The following is an 18,512-nucleotide window of genomic DNA, read 5'->3' as shown; positions in this document are numbered from 1 at the left end:
CGCCCGCATGCTTGTACGCACCTGCCATGCTATCCCACAGAGGTGCAGGCTGTGGTTTCTCGCTCTGAAGAACACGAGTAGCCAGGGCACAGCGTGAGTAGAACAGGCCCAGGGTGGAAGGTCATGGATGGTGTGAGCAGGGGGTGTATGGAATCTTCCGAGGGTAGTCACGATGTCTCAGCGCATACGACTGGGAGCACGCAGTGGTTACGAATGCCTGTCAACCTGATATCTTCAGCCAAGTGTCTACCGTTATGCTGACAATGCAGCATCGTGATAAGCCGCTTTGTATCTATATTCCTGGGATTCCCTGCTCCATGTCCCTCTGGATCATGGTTCCGAGGTTAGCAGAGTTAGCCTAATAAACCTAATAAACATTGTACACAGTTGTTTACAAATGGAGCTGTTTACAAATGGTTTAGAGATGGGCGGGGTAGCTAATGTTAATGTGAGGGAGGTCTCTGACACCTGCAGTAGGTCTACACCAATCAACGAGCAGTTTACAAATGGTTTAGAGATGGGCGGGGTAGTTAATGCCAATATTGGAGAGGTACTACGGAGCTGTATGGGGTGGCCATTGTATTGTGAGGGTTTAGCATTTGACCTGTTGCGATCGAAACGTCGTGATATTTTTATTAGTTTATTTTATTTTTTTTCTATCTCCGTGGCTTTACTGAAAGACCCAATGAATATGAATTCCTGCAGTCATGAAAGCTTTAAGTCAAGATTCGTACCAGGTAAGGCACACCGAGCTAAAGACTTATTTTTCAAAGCTACCTGGCCACAAATTATAGCTCAACGAAGTGGCTTTTCATTTGGAAATTTATAGCATTCAAATACTTTGTAATTTAATTCAATGTGTCATATATACAACACAGTACTATGGTGATAATGCAAAACCTGGTTAACAAGATGGTCAGATGTTTGTAAGAATATTGTTGCAATTGCTGATGTGACACGGCCACATAGATTATGCACCCCATGGATGAACATCCACACGGCTTGTTCAATCTACTGCTAGATGAATGCTTCCCCACAATGTTTTGGTGGCTGTTTGACCATCCCTTGCCGGGCGGTCACACGTGATGAATCCACTGCTGGATGAGGGCTTCCCCAAAGCCGTCGCCCTTTCCACAACCCCGCAATGTAACAATCCACGCAGCAGCAGCTCGGGCTGCTGCTGCTGCTGTACGCCACCTGATCTCACCGCTTTATCTCCCCGAGATGTGGTCAATCCCAGACGCGGTCCGTTCGCTTGGTCGCCACACCCGTCGCCGTTCGTGGCCATCAGTCATCGCACCTTCTGGCCGGGACGCATCCACTCCAAAGCCCCCTGATGATGATGATGATGTGGATGCAGATGCAGATGATGATGATCATTATCATGTGCATGATGTAGATGATGTGGATCATGATGTAGATGATGTGGATCATGATGTGGACGATGCTGATGATACGGACGATGGTGATGATGAGGACGATCGTGATGTGGCCGAAAACGATGGTGGTTGGTCATGGTGATGTGGATGATGGTTATGTGGATGAGGGTTATGTGGAGGATGCTGATGTGGCTGAAGATGATGTGGGTGGTCATGATGATGTGGATGATACTGATGTCGATGATGATGTAGATGATGACTATGATGTGGATAATAATGATGTTGGTGATGATGTTGATGATGACAACGCCGACGTAGCGCACTTTGCCGCACCCACCCCCCCCCCCCCCCCCCGCACGAACGCCGGAAGGGGAGATCACCTGGCCGATAGGTTTTTTTCCAGAAGTCCCTAATGGGATTAAGTTTCATGGTTTCCTACGGCCGGAAATTTGGCCGATCTCCCCCCGTAGCTGACACGAACCGCAGCGCCGTGACCTGATATTAAAATCACGTAGTCGCGGCGGAGGCCGTAAAGCCACCACGGACGAAATTACACACGTGGCACGGGGCGTGTGAACCACGAGATGCCTGTTGTTATAGATGGAATTGGGAACTGAATGCCCCTGATTATAGGTGAGCTCACGGATTCAAATGACAACCGGATAGGAGCATTCAGGCCTTTGAATGAGCAGGGCGACGCGGGGCGGAAGCATCTGAATGCATTTTGTGCTAGATAAGGTCACAGGACGGAATGCCTTTGTTAGGATCAGGGATCTAAATAAGAAAGGGGTAAGAATATCCAACATCTGAATGGACAGGGCCACCTGGGGTATGAGAACCACAGTGCGCCTTTATTATGAATGGGATTAGGGACTCGATGACAATGAGATAAAAATAACGTGACCTCCGATTGGGCCAGGCAGCATAGGTGCGAAACCATTGGAGTGCCTTTTGTTATAGGTAAGCTAATAGACTCGAATATGAAAAGGCACGGGCGATGATGTGTAGGATCCGTGCAATATGGTTGGTGATAGGTAGTATAAAAAGGAGGTGAGGGGAACAGTAAAAAAAGTCTTCTTCTGCAAAATCATCACGGTCCACGGGGCAGGAGGGTCAGCCATTCGAGACGTCCGTGCGACGAGCCCAGCGCAGCTAGACTCAACCCTCTCCGGAGACGACTCACAGTATCGCCTTTCTACAGCGTTCAGCGCAGCAGAGTGGAAGCAATCATAAGAAGAGGAGAGGTAAGTTTGGGCTATTGAATAGAGGGTAGAAAGCGCAGCTATAGGCAGGATAAGCTGAATCTGTGCTCCTCGAGCAATAGGTTAGGAGGGCCTGCTGACTCGCACAGACACAGGAAACTCGGGGGAATAAAACCGCTAATAGAGGATAAAGCTGTGTCGTGGTCGCTGTGAGTGCGAGGAGGGAGACGGAGTGTTTGGTGTTCGCATACCGGTACGAGGGTGTACAGTACTGTTTTGCGCTCGTGCGCATACGCGGCTGTTTGCGGCGGATACGAGAGTAAAGAGTGCTTGGTGGTCGCGCACACGCACGGTTGTTTACATCGGGGAGGATCACTTAGCGTGCGCGTGCCTACGCAGCTGTTTACGGGTGTGCTGTTCGGCGGGCGCGTGCCTAAACGACTGATTTCGGTGGTGTTTAGCGCTCGTGTGACTGTGCGACAGTGTTGTGGTCGCGTGCCTGCGTGATTGCTAATCGCAAAGTAGCGAGCCAAAGCGCTGAGCGCGCGCGTATTCGCGCGACTGTTCGAACGGGCTCTTTAACTCATAGCCAGGCAACCCTCCTCAATCGGCGGCGCGCGCACGGCAAACGTCCCGCCCGCCCATCCCTCGACCCCAACCCCCTCGCGTGCGATTGGTGTACGGGGATGGGCAGGTGGTAGTGGCGCGTTTGTTGTTACCGGGGCACGTGGAGCGGGGGTGGGAGGGAGACACGTGCCACGCTAGTCTGTTCACGGGCGAGAGGGAATTTTTATGGGCGAACGCGCTCCTCGCGGTACACCGCCTCGCAGCGCACTGCGAGCGTAAAGCGGCGCGCCCTACCCATCGGTTAAAACATGCAGACGCGGTCAGCAGCACAGGAGGGCGGGGTAGTGGAGGTCGCTAGCCCGAACCCCACAGAGCAGCCGAGGGGCAGTGAGATAAATGTGGCGGGGGAGTCGGGAGCCAACGGCCCTGACAATTCGGTGATGGTGGAGGACATTCGCCCCCACAGTTTGGCGTCGGAAGCGGTACGAACCCTCGCGTTACCCCACGCGAAAATAAGGCATATATTCACCGGCCGGGGTACCCCTTTGTGGGAACCGTTTGCCCGCAACGTCCTCGGGGCTAAGGAAATTATTGGGTGGACGGACGCGCAGGCGTTACGTCAACTTAATATGAATTTGGATGGGTGGGCAGCCGATTTTGTGGAAGCCCTACCCACAAGCGCGCAGACACATCTAGAGGAGCTGATGCGCCGACTTGATCTGCGTTTTGGTACGCGCGATGAGGAGGAGGCAAAAGCGGCCTTAGAGGCACGCTGTCGCCAACCCGGCGAGGACCTGCGCAATTATGCCGAGGATGTGCGCGAGCTAACAAAGATCGCACGCCCGGGGTACACGACGGAGGTAATTGAGGAGCTGGCCGCAGAGAAAATCCAGCGATACTTAACTCGCACGGCGTGGTGGCAGCCAGACATGAACTGTACGCGTCTCCCCTTTAACGCCCTGGTCGAGCGTGCGCACAAATGTAAAAGAATTTCTAGCAAACGCGCGCAGCTCCGAGGAATGGGACGGGAGCGCACCGTCGCATGCCTGTCCACCGAGGAGGAAGAGGAGGAACAGGAGCTCACCAGGGCGGTAAGGGTTCGGGAAAGGGAGCCCCCAGTATCCCGCGAGACAACCCCGGGATGGGTAGCGGGGATACAGATGGGCATCGGGGGGATCGACAACAAGGTAACCCAAGTAGGTGAAAGAATAACCCAAGTGGACAACAAGGTTACCCAAGTGGGTGAGAGAATAACCCAAGTGGACAACAAGGTTACCTAAGTACAGACACATATTACTGCGCTGCAGACTACGGTGGAGACGGTTCAGACCGAGGTGGGAGGGCTGGCAGGGAGGGTAGCCCGACTAGAGGCAGAGTCTGGGCAGTGGCGTACGGGAGGGGAAATAGGGAGCGGGCGGGGAGGCTCCTACGGGGTAGCCGCCCTTCCCCGAGCATGTTACCTGTGTGACTGTCAAGGGCACCTCGTGAGGGACTGTCCTCAGATCGCCCGGGCTAGAAACGCACCACGATTAAACGCCAACGCCCCCTAGAGAGTGGACCACCTAGGGGTGCAGTCAACACGGTCCCTTTGCAGAACCACGATAATAATAATGGTGAGCGAGTGATCCCCATGCAGATTCCGATCACAACACCCAGGGACATGGTGAGCACGGGCGACTGGCTGCGGGAGCTGGTGGCGGTAATCACGGGGGCCACGTCGCTGGTGGAAGGTCAGGTGAACGGGGAGAACACCCGGATCCTACTGGACACGGTGGCTGTAGCCTCACTCGTGAGCGACGCGCACTGCAGCGTGCTCGGGGTTGACGTGAGCCGCCTGCAGGCCCCAGATCACACGCTGCACACAGCAAGCGGAGCCGGGATGGGGTTGCTGGGAAGGATCTCCCTCGAGGTCTGTCTCGGAAACCAGGTGTGCACACAGGAATTCTATGTCGCGAGTGTGTTGTGCCACGAGTATATTGCAGGTACGGACCTCCTGGAGAAACTGGGGCTTAACGTGCAGCCCCGCCAGCGATGCGCCACCGTGGAGGGCAGCGGGGAGCGGATCCCATTCCTGGGACCCGAGCCGAATCGCCCTTGCTTCACGCCCATGGCCGCTACGCTGGTGTCGGCCGTCACCATCGGGCCGCTCGCCGAGATGCTGGTGCCAGTGGTCACACCCTCCACCGACCCCACACACCGACCATCGGGCGAAGTAATGCTAACTCTTCACCCGGTGTTTGCAGCGCGGTACGGAGTCGTCGGGTCAGCCACGCTGGTAAACGCAGATGGGGGCCAACTGTTCATGCGGGTGTTTAACCCACACAGTACCCCGGCGATGCTACAACGGCGCACCACAGTAGCCAACATACACCCATTGCAACGAGCGCCACTCTAACGACTCGATGTTCGCACTCTGGGCGGAAGACCCTGGCCGCCCCGAGGACAACCAGGATCTGGCCTGGCGGGTCGGCCCAACTCCCCAAGCCGAGACCATCCCCTTGCATGACGCGTTACATGTGCCTTGGGCGGACTTACCTAAGGGGGAGGCCGATCAGCTGCGCGGGTTGTTGCAGGAGTACGCCGACGTGTTCAGTGAGCACGATTCGGATGTAGGTCGGACAGACCTTGTTAAGCACACAATTGACACGGGTGCAGCCCGACCTATCAAACTCCCCGCATACCGGGTGGGCGCGCCTGAACGGACCCAGATTAAGGAGGCAGTCGCGGATATGCTACGTGATAACATAAACCAGCCCTCGACGAGCCCCTGGTCTGCCCCGGTGGTGCTAGTGACAAAAAAGGACGGGTCGACCCGGTTCTGCGTTGATTAACGAAAGTTGAACGCAGTCACCCTCGGCGACCCCTTCCCCATACCGCGCATCGACGACATCTTTGACAGCCTCGCAGGAGCACGGTATTTTTCCACCCTCGATCTGGCGTCCGGGTACTGGCAGGTGCAGATGGCGGAGGAGGATCGGCCGAAAACCGCATTCACCACCCCGATGGGCTGTTCGTGTTTCGAGTGCTTCCGTTCGGACTCACTAACGTGCTCGCGACGTTCCAGCGGTTGATGGAGTTGGTAATGCGGGGCTTACAGTGGGAACAGTGCCTGATTTACCTAGACGACGTGATAGTGTTCAGCAGATCTCTGTCTGAGCACTGGTACAGGTTGCGAGAGGTGTTCTAGCAACTGCGAGCAGCCCATCTCAAGCTCAAGCCGTGTAATTGTTACATTGTGCAGCGTGAGGTAGGGTACCTCGGACACCGAGTCAGCGAGGCGGGGGTGCGCACTGATCCGGAAAAGGTGCGCGCCGTAGTGGAATGGCCACGGCCCAGGATTCTGACGGAGATCAGGTCATTCTTGGGACTCGCCACCTATTATCGTTAATTTGTAAAGGGATTCAGCGAGACTGCACGCCCCCTTACCCAACTCACCTCCCCTAAGAACCCCTATCGATGGATGGAGGCCTGCCAAACGGCCTTCACCACCCTCAAAGACCACCTCACCCACACCCCCACCTTAGCTTTCCCCAATTTCACCACGGATTTTATCTTGGACACCGACGCCTGCAGCAGTGGGCTGGGCGCGGTGCTGTCACAGGTACAGGGTGGGACGGAGCGGGTCATCGCATACGCCAGTCGGACCCTGAGTGGGGCCAAGCTGAATTATTGCGTGACCCGTCAAGAACTGTATGCCGTGATCTTCGCGTGTAAACAGTTCCGACCGTATTTGTACGGCAGGAAATGTCGGGTTCGCACCGACCATTATGCCCTGCAGTTTCTCCTTACATTCAAGGAATTGCGGGGGCAGATGGCCCGATGGCTGGCGCAGCTGCAGGAGTACAACCTGCAAATAGAGTACAGAGCTGGGCGTACGCACGCAAACGCGGACGCCTTGTCAAGGCGGCCCGCGGTGTGCGCTGAGACAAGGGTGGAGGAAGTCTGCCCGTGCTTCACGGGGGGCCGTTGCCGGCAGGTGGTGGGCCCCCAGGAGCGCACCGAGACTAACCCCCCCCCCGTTGAGAGACAGTGCAGTATGCGCAAGAGAGACCCCGGCAGGGGGAACCAGGGACCCGGGGGACCACTCGACGGGCACGGAGCCCACACCCCGGGGCCCAACGGGTCGCACAACCCCACCCGATCGGATCCAGGAGGACGTCGGCTGCGCCTTCCCGGGCCTGGACGATGAGCAGCTGAGACGGACCTAGCTGCGGGATCCAGATCTGGCAGCGGTGGAGACGGCCCAACGGGAGAAGAAGGACGCCCTACCAGGACCCTGGAGTGGTTTGTAAGCCCGGTTGTGTGTGCAAAACGGGGTAGTACGGGAACTAACCGAAGCTTGCCAGCCGGGATGCATCTGCGTTCCCGCCCAAGTGCGACCCCAGCTGCTAAGGCTGGTACACGACCACCCGCTCGGGCGCCATGACGGGGAACAGCGCACTCGGGAAACCCTGCGTCACCAGTATCTCTGGCCCAAGTTGGCACAAGACGTGGCCGCCTGGGTGCAGGGCTGCCACGCATGTCAGCAATGCGGGCCGAAACTGGCGCGCTATAAAGTACCCCTGAGACCGTTCCGCGTCAGGCGGATGAACCAGCTAGTTGGGATCGACCTGCAGGGACCATTCCCGCAATCCCACCGGGGCAACCGGTTTATTCTCGTAGCATTGGAGTACTTCACATGCTATCCCGTAGCGGTGGCCATCCCCTATAAGACAGCCCTCGTAGTGGCCCGAGCGTTCGTAGAACACTACGTACTTAAGCACGGGATCCCCGAATGAGTCATTACTGACCAAGGTAGTGAGTTTGAGGCAGAGCTATTCCAGGTGCTGTGCCGGGAGTTCGGGATCCAGAAGGACCAAACTACGGCGTGTCACCCCCAGGCAAATGGGATGGTAGAGAGGATGAACCAGACCCAAGCCGGGAAAAGCTTAAACGCATGGCGGCCGCGATTCAACAGGACTGAGACGAACACCTCCTCTATTCTCTGTTCGCCTATGCCACCACGGTACACACATCCAAGGGACAGACCTCGTTCCTAATGATGTTTGGTCGTGAGTCTCGCCTGCCTACAGATCTGCTGTTCGTTGTCCCTCCGCCACAACGCGAGGAAGGAAGCCGCCCCATGGAGCACCTGATGGAGACCCTACGAGAAGCTAGGCTCCGGGCCTACCCGCAAAGTGACACCACACACCAGCGGCAGGAGCGGAGCGCCCAGGGACCCTGGACGGTGGGGCGACAGATCTCCCCCTTGACGGTACTGATTCAAGGGGGAGAGAGGGGCCGGGAGATGGTAGTAAATGTCCGGCGACTGAAACCATGGAGGGCGACCCCAGCGAGGGAGAACCCCACCGTTCAAGGACCCCGAAACCCTGGGGTCCCCACACCCCCCATACCCGGGGGCCTCGTGCCATATATGGGCCCCACGGGGCCCCGGGCCCCAGAGGGTCCAGACCCAAGCCAGGGGAGATGGGGACGACGACCCCTGAACCCCACCACCCCCGCGTTTGTCTCCCAGCCCGCAGGTACCCAGGACTGGAGAGAGGCACTGGAGTGGAGGAGGAGACCGCCGCCGGAACCCCGAGAGACGGGGCCGCCAACGCCAAGACCAGCCACGAGGGCCGGACAAGTCCCGCGGACCCCGTGGCGCTACCTCATAGGGGCAACCCAGGCGAGGTGCTCCAGTCAACCCGGGACGGGGACTGGCACCTCGGGGGCCGTGTGGTGCCACCACGGCAGAGTAGCTCCGTCGGGGACCGTGCCCACCGCCGCAACACCAGCCCCGGGGGGTGACAACGCCGACGCGGCGCACTGCGCCTCGCACCCCCAAACCCCCGCACGAATGCACACACCCCCCACGTAGAGCCGGAAGGGGAGATCACCTGGCCGATAGGTTTTTTCCAGAAGCCCCTAATTGGATTAAGTTTCATGGTTTCCAATGGTCGGGAATTTGGGCGATGTCTCCCCCCGTAGCTGACACGAACCGCGGCACCGTGACCTGATATTAAAATCACGTAGTCGCGGCGGAGGCCGTAAAGACACCACGGGGCGTGTGAACCACGAGATGCCTGTTGTTATAGATGGAATTGGGAACTGAATGCCCCTGATTATAGGTGAGCTCACGGATCCAAATGACAACAGGATAGGAGCATTCAGGCCTTTGAATGAGCAGGACGACGCGGGGAGGAAGCATCTGAATGCCTTTTGTGCTAGATAAGGTCACAGGACGGAATTCCTTTGTTAGGATCAGGGATCTAGATAACAAAGGGATAAGAATATCCAACATATGAATAGACAGGGCCAGCTGGGGTGTGAGAACCACAGTGCGCCTTTATTATGAATGGCATTATGGACTCGATGACAATGAGATAAAAATAACGCGACCTCTGATTTGGCCGGGCAGCATAGGTGCGAAAGCATCGGAGTGCCTTTTGTTATAGGTAAGCTAATAGACTCGACTATGAAAAAGCACATGCGATGATGTGTAGGGTCCGTGGAATATATTTGGTGATAGGTAGGAGAAAAAGGAGGTGAGGGGGACAGTAAAAAAAGTCTTCTTCTGCAAAATCATCGCGGTCCACGGGGCAGGAGGGTCAGCCGTTCGAGACGTCCTTGCGACGAGTCCAGCGCAGCTAGACTCAACCCTCTCCGGAGACGACTCACAGTATCGCCTTTCTACAGCGTTCAGCGCAGCAGAGTGGAAGCAATCGTAAGTAGAGGAAAGGTAAGTTTGGGCTGTTGAATAGAGGGTAGAAAGCGGAGCTATAGGCAGGATAAGCTGAATCTGGGCTCCTCGAGGAATAGGTTTGGTGGGCCTGCTGACTCGCACAGACACTCGTAGTTAGCGGGATACTTGCGGGGAATAAAACCGCTAATAGAGGATAAAGCTGTGTCGTGGTCGCTGTGAGTGCGAGGAGGGAAACGGAGTGTTTGGTGTTCCCATACCGGTACGAGTGTGTACAGTACTGTTTTGCACTCGTGAGCATACGCGGAGGCTTGCGGCGGATACGAGAGTAAAGAGTGCTTGGTGGTCGCTCGTACGCGCGGTTGTTAACATCGGGGCGAAGTGCTTAGCGTGCGCGTGCCTACACGGCTCTTTAAGGGTGTGCTGTTCGGCGGGCGCGTGCCTAAGCGACTATTTTCGGTGGTGTTTAGCGCTCGTGTGCCTGTGCGACTTTGTTGTGTTCGCGTGCCTGCGAGATTGCTAATCGCGAAGTAGCGAGCTAAAGCGCCGAGCGCACGCGTATTCGTGCGACTGTTCGAACGGGCTCTTTAACTCAGAGCCGGGCGATCCTCCTCAATCGGCGGCGCGCGCACGGCAAACGTCCCGCCCGCCCATCCCTCGACCCCAACCCCCACGCGTGCGATTGGTGTACGGGGCTGGGCAGGGGGTAGAGGCGCGTTTGTTATTACCGGGGCACGTGGAGCGGGGGTGGGAGGGAGACATGCGCCGCGCAAGTCTGTTCACGGGCGGGAGTTTTTACGGGCGAACGCGCTCCTCACGGTACACCGCCTCGCAGCGCACCGCTAGTGTAAAGCGACGCGCCCTACCCATCAGTTAAAACATGGAGACGCGTCAGCAGCACAGGAGGGCGTGGTAGTGGAGGTCACTAGCCCGAACCCCACAGAGCAGCCGGGGGGTAGTGGGATAAATGTGGCGGGGGAGTCGGGAGCCAACGGCCCCGACAATTCGGTGATGATGTTGGACATTCGCCCCCACAGTTTGGCGTCAGAAGCGGTACGAACCCCCGCGTTACCCCACGCGAAAATAAAGCATATATTCACCGGCCGGGGTACCCCTTCATGGAAAGCGTTTGCCTGCAACGTCCTAGGGGCTAAGGAAATTAATGGGTGGACGGACGCGCAGGCGTTACGTCAAATTAATATGAATCTGGATGGGCGGGCAGCCGATTTTGTGGAAGCCATACCCACAAGCGCGCAGATACAGCTAGAGGAGCTGATGCGGGGACTTGATCTGCGTTTCGGTATGCGCGATGAGGAGGCAAAAGCGGCCTTAGAGTCACGCCGTCGCCAACCCAGCGAGGACCTGCGCGATTATGCCGAGGATGTGCACGAGCTAACCAAGATCGCCAGCCCGGGGTACACGACAGAGGTGATTGAGGAGCTGGCCGCAGAGAAAATCCAGCGATACTTAACTCGCACGGCATGGTGGCACCCAGACATGAACTGTGCGCGTCTCCCCTTTAACGCCCTTGTCGAGCACGTGGGCAAATGTGAAAGAATTTCTAGCGAATGCGCGCAGCTCCGAGGACTGGGACGGGAGCGCACCGTCGCAAGCCTGTCCACCGAGGAGGAAGAGGAGGAACAGGAGGCTTTGCAAATAAGCAGCTGTGCTTTAACCTGACAGCTGCCCACCTGTTTTCATGCTGCTCATGCGCATGAGAATGCGTTACCAACTTCATGCATGTGCATGCTTCTGCCTAACTCACACTCGCAGCTACAAGCTCCGTTCGGCCCTCTTGTAACAATCGTTATTCAGGTATGATAAGAGCGCCCTCTTTAACGCCGGGTACCCAAGAGTGCTCTACATGAGATTATCGATTGGCATCATCTTATCTAAATACATTTGAATTGGCACCCCATCGGCAGCCATTTTCTTGAGTCGCTATGAATAACCTTGGAAAAAGCATGTCATCTCCAATTCCCCTTTTAATATTTATTATGGTAATTTTGCTACATGATCAATCTTCTGCAGGCTGAATAGTTGTGCATGCCTGTAATTCAGCACTGTAGAGCCGCAGGTTGGTGGATCACACCAATGGTGTGAAACATCATCTGTGGCCCCTCCTCCTGCCTCACAGTGGTTCTCGCTCTTCCAGATAGAGTGAATACTGCGTAGCATTGGCGTATTACAAGTTGACATTATTATCATAACCTCTGAATGTGAATATCTTCTGCTGCCCATCGTCTAGAGGAACATGTCGATTAAAGAGCCTGGTGCAGGGACCATCCGGATGATGAGTTTTGAAAACAGCTTTTTGGTGGGACGCCAACGTGAGTCGTGAGTGTGTGGCTGAGTGTGAGAATGTGTGTTTATGCAGTTTGAGGAGCAGTAGTGTAGTGTTTATATTATTTGGTTATTTCGGTAAAGTCACGTAGAATGAGAATAAAATAATAAATTGATCAAATAAAATAACACAATAATATTCTCACGACGTTTCGGCCACAACACAAGCGGCATTCATCAGGTGAAGGGCCGAAACGTCGTGAGAATATTATTGAGTTATTTTATTTGATCAATTTATTATTTTATTCTCATTCTACGTGACTTCACCGAAAGAACCAAAGAATATGAATCCTTGCAGTCACGAAAGCTTTAAATCGAGTAGTGTAGTGGTTAGCACACTGCACTACGAAACTGGCGACCCAGGTTCGAGTGGCGGTTTTCTGAACTGGTCATGGGCCTCCCCTAGGTAGACTCAGTCTCAAATGAGTACCTGGTGTGGTGTGTAAACAATGCCACTCAGGAGATAAAGGCGGCCAGGCACGGTGCAGGTCACCCACCCCCTTCAAGTGTCGTTCCAGACTTCATAGGTGGTCACTAATTGCACTTGCCCCAACAATGTCTAAGGCTACACGGGGGAACTTTTCTTTGTTTATGCATTGAGGAACCGTAGTGTTGGGGTTAGTCGACAGCACTACAATCCTGGTGACTGGAGTAAAATGCGCGTTCGTGAATATCTGAACCAGTCCTGGGCCTCCCCTAGGTCGACTCAGCCATTAATGAGTACCATGTGCGGTGCATAGGCACCACCACTTTAGGAGACAAAGGTGGATGGGCGTGGTGCTGGCCACCCATCCTCGTGTGTGTTGTTCAGGCCTTCATTAGGTGCTCGCTAAAAGCAAATTCCAGAGAAATTTGTTAAAGGCTATATGGGGACGTTTTGTGTGTGTGCGTGTACACGTGTTTGCATCTCTGCGCCTGTGTGTGTGCATGTGTCTAGATCTATGGGTGATTACATGTGTTTTTATACTTGTTTTTTGTGCCTGTGTGTTGCTGTTAAAGGCTATATTTGTGATATTTGTCTTTTGTAATTCACAGGTTCACAGATTTTTTGTTCCCATGCGTACCTTGCCCCAGAGGCGTACCTGGGCCACATGTCATCTTTCCCGGTTGACATGTGGGGACTGGGTTGTACAGTGGCCGAGTTGGCTACCGGACGCATCCTCTTTCCGGCCATCAACAAACACGACCAGCTCCCGTATTATATGGAGGTATTGCCCACACAGCAGTAACACTGACAATTCCGTTATTGTCATCAATTTCATGAGCAATTTGCTCTTGAAATTGCATGAGCAATTTGCTCTTGAAATTGCCCAACTCAGTCATTGCTTCTAACCACGTTCACTTCTCAGCGAGTATTTCCGCATCAAGGGTATTAACATAATCTTCAAAATTGGTATGACCAATAGAACATGCGACAGGAAATAGTTACTTACAATTCCCTGAGCAGACCACTTAAGTCTTCTCTTCTGTGAGAAAGAGGCATACAAGTGCTCGCGACTGGTTGCAGGGTTGTCCACACACAAGCTACTGAGTTGCATTCAACCGCGTGACAGAACCAATTACTCAGGCGTAGACCCGTCAAGGTAACCGTGAGCAGAACGCATAGATTTTTAGAGCTGGTGTTATGACTCGTGATAGATTATTGCGTGAGGCCACGGATTGGCCACATGTAACCCTAAAACCACCTGCAAACAATTTGAATTGTCAGATGAACAAGCATTTATCGCGCCAATTATTGTTGTTTCATCTCAACTGCTTGTAATGAAGACAATTGTCACAACCATATAAGCAATTTCAAATGAAGCCACGGGACCCATAACCTCCGCTGTGAATGAGGCAGATGGTGCATAGTATTTTGTGGTTTAATACCGCAGGAAAGACCAGGGCAGTCACTGGGATTGATCGGTGAACTTCTGCAATGTGCTGCGTACGCGGTTTTGCTGGGCCATGCCAATAACACTGCCGTGTGCCTGCATGCGAGGACCATCGGGAGTGGTAGCTGAGTGGTTAGCGCCCTGACCGTGTGGTGTTGAATGTTGGACCAGTCCTTGGCCTCTCAAATATCGACTCAGCATTAAATTAATACCTAGAGTGATTTGTAAAATAGCTACTGCGGTGTGGTCTTGGGTGCTGTGCCATCATCAGTAGGTGCTCACAGACAAAACATGCCACACAAGTGTGTCAATACTGTATGGGTGATCATTGTTTCTTTGTAAATTGTGTGTAGACCCTCGGGATGCCTCCTCAGAATTTGATTGATGGCGCGCCTGGGAGAAACAAGTACTTTGGTGAGTGAAGGGTCGAGCGGGGGAAGCGCGTTAAGTTTGAGGCAGAGCTGGGTCTGTTAAGAGTTTAGTGGTGCATTACTTTGTATAGTTAACTACTTCCACACGTGTTTTTGCAGTCAATATAATTCGTAAAGCTTTTTTGGGGAAGGGTTAGACCTCATGGTGATCTGCCCAAATTTGTGTCATTAAGGCTCTCCACCACCTGACACAGGCAAGCAAATTAAAGTACCATGAAGTGCAAGCGATTAAAGAGACGCCAGTTGTGACTAGTAATCATTATTTTAGTAGAATCATCTGTAATGTGAAGGGCAATGCTCAAAACCACGTTTAGCAATCAGATCGGACGTTTTTGGGAAGCTGCAGATGCAAGGAGACGTTTCCTCCCTCACCTGTAATGTAGAAGGTCGTCGCGTGGATCCCCACCCTGGCTGCTGTACATTGCGGGACCATATCCTCTCCCCTTTGCCTGGTCGCCTCTGAAGAAGAGGCAATAGTTCAGTGGGCTTTACCTGGTAAAAAATAATGTTTTGCTTGAAAGAGATTAAATCACAGTTAAAATAGCTCTTCTTTCTTTACCTCTAGGATTTATCATAGTTAATAATTATTGATTGCACTTGGTATTTGCGCTATCATTCTTAGAATGCAAAGCTATCACAAAGGAAGGTGCCTGCTGTGTTTCACAGACACCAACTGCAGTCATTTCACAGTACCGGGCATAACGCCAGCACAGTAATTTTATTACTTCACAAGGTCTGTAATGTCCCATTTTAAATCAAACAGCGCAAAGCATCATATGTTTAATACTGAAGTAATAACCAGGGCGGCTTGCAGAATTTGAACCATGAACTTCTGCAACAAGCGGTCAAAGCACTCCCACTGATCTATGTCAGAGCACTAAAAGATTGTGTTTCTGCGCTGTGGGTGTACCAGGGTGCTGTGGTTTGTTGTGATGTTTAACCTGGTCTGCATCATTCCTGCAGATGGTTCGGGGATGTCTTTGATGTCCGGACAAAGCAGGGTCCCAGGCAGTCACCCCCTCTACCTGGCACTCGGGAGCCAGGACTCGGAGTTCCACGACTTCATTAGCCGCTGCCTGGAGTAAGAACATACCCCCGCCCCCACCATACCACCGAGAGGTTTTCCCATTCAGTCACCTGGTAAAAAGAAAAGCGTTTAATAGTTTAACATCACTGGCGAACGATCACTAGCTTCACCCTTTATTCTGATTATTCTTCATCTTCCAAGTAATGTCTCCCATTAAACACCATTGTCCATAGTCTTGCATGTAAAAAAAGCACTGACATAGAGATCCACAGACTCACATACTTACATGGTCCATGCACGTGTAGTGACTCAGTCGGAGACAGGGTTCTTAAGGGACCTTCCTTATTCCACACGTCAGGAAACCACATGTGCCCCGCGTGCGTACGCACTAGTCACACATCCATGTTCTTGAAGGTACTACCTAGCTGGAACAGTCTGCAGGCTGTCTAGCTTGCGGCGTCTAAGGTGGTCGGAGACGGCACCGAAGAAGGTGATGAACGGCGACACGGCGAAGGGATCCACTTCCAGCAACAGCCCCGAGCTCCGGTCCCGGGCCCCCTTTTATTCCCCTGGCGTGGCCTCGCCCCGTCCTTGCACCGCCCTCTTTCTCGAACCTACTAGTGGGTTCTCAGGCTTCCAGATCGATTTATTCCTGGGCTTCCCTTTAGATCTCCCTCTGCTGACGTGTGTACTGCCCCCTGCTGCCTCTGCCGCTTCCTCGTCAGCAGCCCGCGTTATTACACTACACACGTAAAGAGAGACCCATATACTGTCATACACTCACATGGTCCATACCAATATCCGCCATTAGCCCCGAAGTGTGTGAGTTCCTCACACAATCCAGCCTGGTTAAACCTAGGATGGATCGAAGGAAGGCCAGCCTAAACGTCCCTAACAGGCACAGATGTTCCTTTAGAGGGGTCCACGTTTCACAAGCATCGAGAAGAGAGGGCATGACTGTGCCCGAGAAGATCTGAAGCTTCGTATGGAGCAACAAACTAGGTAGCTTCCAAACAGCATTGCTCAGCCGATAAATAAACGCCGAAATACTGCTGATTCAGAGTGAAACCTCTGCTGTCGAACCAGAGCTGGTCATAAGCACACTGGCCAGGTTTGGGAAACTCTCCACTCTCTCCACAACTGTTCCATGACAAACAGGGAGCTGAGGGTGTGGAATGTTTGATGATACAAAATACCCAGGCAAGTGCTTAGTTTTGGTGCAACTGATGGTAAGACCACACCTCTCAGTAGTACACTCCAGGTTCAACATCTGTGCTTCTAACTTCGCCTCTGAGTGAGCAGCAATCACCAGATGAGCATACATAACTTTCTTGACCAATAGGGAGCCATTATTCGACCCCACCCAGGCATCGATCAGCCACATTAAATAATGTGGGAGGCAGAGGACATCCCGTTCGCACCCCAAGGTAAACAGGGAATGGCTCTGACTTCTGGCCACATAGCTTCACCTGAGAATGCCCACCATCATGAAGGCCCTTAATGTCCACACACTTACATAGAGACCCACAAACTTGCATACACTTACATCAGCCATACATTTACAAATACATAGACAAATAGATTCACATGCACTGACGTGTCCATACACATATAAAGACCCAGACTCATACACTCACATGGTCTATACACTTATAGAAACCAATAGACTCACATACTCTTACATGAAAGCCCTTAAAAGGAACATATATCGATATATGTATATCATGTATGTGGAGGGGGCTCAGTGAAGGATGCCACTGGGCAACGCCAGGCTACACGTACCTTGAGGCTACTGGACAGTTGTAAGCATTGACCCTCCAACAACAATTGAGGGTGGTGGAGCGATGTTCACAATGACGGACCACCAGGGGGAAAAATACATCAAGATGGCACAGTGGGGAGAACAGAAGGTTCATCTGCCAGTCATCACCAATAGTGGAGGATTTATGCTTCTCCCTTTTTTATATAGTCAGGTCCTGCAATTTTTTTTTATCAGGGCTCTATGACACAATCAGCCACTATTGAGTCATGACATAGTCAACATCGTGGCGTATAGGTTAGAGTATTGCAACTCACTAGTCTACGGGACGTCTGCAAAAAGCATTAGGAAGCTGCAGCATGTACAAGATTATTTGCAAGATCCAACCATGTCCGTCCAGTGTTCACGGAGCTGCATTGGATTACACTTGCTAAACGAATACATCACACTCAATACACACAAAGTGCTTACCACAAATGAACCACAAATGAACCACAACACCACTGGGGCAATTAACTTTTAAATATAGATTGAAAACTACTTTTTTTAAACTCATGATTGAATGTAGTTTGTTGTCCTTCACCCGTACCTGCAATTGGCACGGTTGGCTATGTATGGTGCGAAATAAGTTGAACATACACACGTAAGTTAATGGACACAGTAAGAGAAAAAAATGCACGTAAATACTTACATCATTATCACCCTTGCCACGTGTGCCATATATTTCTATGTGTCTCAACAGATGGGATCCAGCTCTGCGGATGACACCAGCAGAGGCACTGGCGCACAGCTGGCTGAGGGATGAGGAAATTCCGAGGGATGAGGAAATTCCGAGGGACGAGGAAGTGCCGAGGGATGAGGAAGTGCCGAGTCAGTGTGTCCCTGTTGTGGACACATCAATCCACTCAGAGGCATCCGCCAAGGAGGAGACTAGACAGTGGGGTGAACCCCTGCAGAAAGAGAAGAAGAAGTCACGTCTGGTTCGAGCATACAGGGCCGTATGCTCATTCTTCTGTGGCTTTAAGAAATGCACCGCATGCGACCGTAATGCTCATCCTGGGCGCGTACACATTCCACACACCGTATACACACACGCTCGCCTAAGCGAATACATGAGCAACTTCCGGTGCTAGCATCAATATCAGATCCCATCTCCTGAGTTTTTTACCCCCACACATGTAGAATGAAACCCCTCTTAACGACGGTAATTGGTTACATGAATACGGTCATTAAGTAAGTTGGTAATTA

General features: G+C 52.9%; 1 long non-coding RNA gene across 1 annotated transcript; it reads right to left on the bottom strand.

Annotated features, from left to right (window-relative positions):
• Window positions 1-14,605: 14,605 nt before the first annotated feature.
• Window positions 14,606-18,232, bottom strand: LOC142929813 (uncharacterized). Its single transcript, XR_012945960.1, has 3 exons — window positions 17,956-18,232; window positions 15,420-15,615; window positions 14,606-14,937 (listed from the first exon to the last, which is right to left on the bottom strand). It is a non-coding gene; the product is annotated as an uncharacterized LOC142929813 (long non-coding RNA).
• Window positions 18,233-18,512: the final 280 nt, after the last annotated feature.

Source organism: Petromyzon marinus, chromosome 2, assembly GCF_048934315.1.
Source record: "Petromyzon marinus isolate PM22_M1 ecotype Great Lakes invasive population chromosome 2, UKy_Petmar_22M1.pri1.0, whole genome shotgun sequence".
NCBI lineage: Eukaryota > Metazoa > Chordata > Hyperoartia > Petromyzontiformes > Petromyzontidae > Petromyzon > Petromyzon marinus.
This window is presented reverse-complemented; position numbering and strand designations above follow the sequence as displayed.